The sequence below is a fragment of the Pyxicephalus adspersus genome, chromosome 5, assembly GCF_032062135.1.
Source record: "Pyxicephalus adspersus chromosome 5, UCB_Pads_2.0, whole genome shotgun sequence".
NCBI lineage: Eukaryota > Metazoa > Chordata > Amphibia > Anura > Pyxicephalidae > Pyxicephalus > Pyxicephalus adspersus.
In genome coordinates, this window is record NC_092862.1 from 28781729 (window position 1) to 28783245 (window position 1517).

Below are 1517 nucleotides of genomic sequence, written 5' to 3' on the forward strand. Positions count from 1 at the left end.
AGCCGATGGTAGAGGGTCAGTATAAAGGTCCCCTCAGATGGTCAGTACTCATTTGTCCCTGGACATGTTAATATTGTGTCAGTATACGGGTCTCCTTGTACAGCCAATGGTAGAGGGTCAGTAACAATGTCTCCCTTTCAATGCTAATCAGTTCACATGTTGTCCTTGCTGTAGTACAAGGTCACTATACATGTTTTGTTAGTGTACACAACGCAGCCCTGGCTTGTCCGGAGTGTCAGTGTATACATGTGCACTGTGCCCGGGTTATTGTACAGACTTAACAAGTATTTTTGTACACTCAGCTCGGTACACGTGGCCTGCCCAGGCTGTACAGTGTCATTATAAATATCTTCCTGCGAGGATGGGAGAATTGTGAAGGTCCCCGGCAGAGGTTGTTAAAGAATAGAGTACATGTCTCTGTACTGGTAAATTAGTATTAAATACAGCTTAAATATAACATATTAAATACAGCATCATTCTGTCTCTCCATGCAGGCTCGTGCAGTGTACATGACTCATTATTAAAAATGCTTTATTGTATAGTAGGTAAATGTCCTCAGTGCAAATGTATATGGATACATGCAGGGCACAGTATACCAGTACCTGGGTCTCATGGCAGTGTGTACATGCAGGGCACAGTGTACCAGTACCCAGGTCTCATGGCAGTATGTACATGCAGGGCACAGTGTAATAGTACCTGGGTCTCATGGCAGTAGCAGTGAGTATGTGTTCATGTGGGGCACAGTGTACCCGTACCCGGGTCTCATGGCAGTGTCAGTGAATATGTGTATAAGTAGGGCACAGTGTGCCAGTACCCAGGTCTCATGGCAGTGTGTACATGCAGAGCACAGTGTAGCAGTACACAGGTTTCATGGCAGTGACCATGTGTACATCATGCAGGGCACAGTGTAGCAGTACCCGGGTCTCATTGCAGTTTACCAGTACCCAGGTCTCATGGCAGTATGTACATGCAGGGCACAGTATACCAGTACCCAGAACTCATGGCAGTGTGTACATGCAGGGCACAGTATACCAGTACCCAGGTCCCATGGCAGTGTGCACATGCAAGGCACAGGGTACCAGTACCCGGGTCTCTTGGCAGTGTGTACATGCAGGGCACAGTGTGCCAGTACCCGGGTCTCATGGGAGTGCGTACATGCAGGGCACAGTGTGACAGTACCCGGGTCTCATAGCAGTGTGTACATGCAGGGCACAGTGTAGCAGTACACGGGTCCCATAACAGTGCTCAGGTTTCATGGCAGTGACCATGTGTACATGCAGGGAACAGTGTAGCAGTACCCGGGTCTCATTGCAGTTTACCAGTACTCAGGTCTCATGGCAGTATGTACATGCAGGGAACAGTATACTATGGCAGTGTGAACATGCAGGGCACAGTATGCCAGTACCTGGGTCTCATGGGAGTGTGTAAATGTAGGGCACAGCGTGCCAGTACCCGGGTCTCATGGCAGTGTGTACATGCAGGGCACAGTGTAGCAGTAAACGGGTCTCATGGCAGTG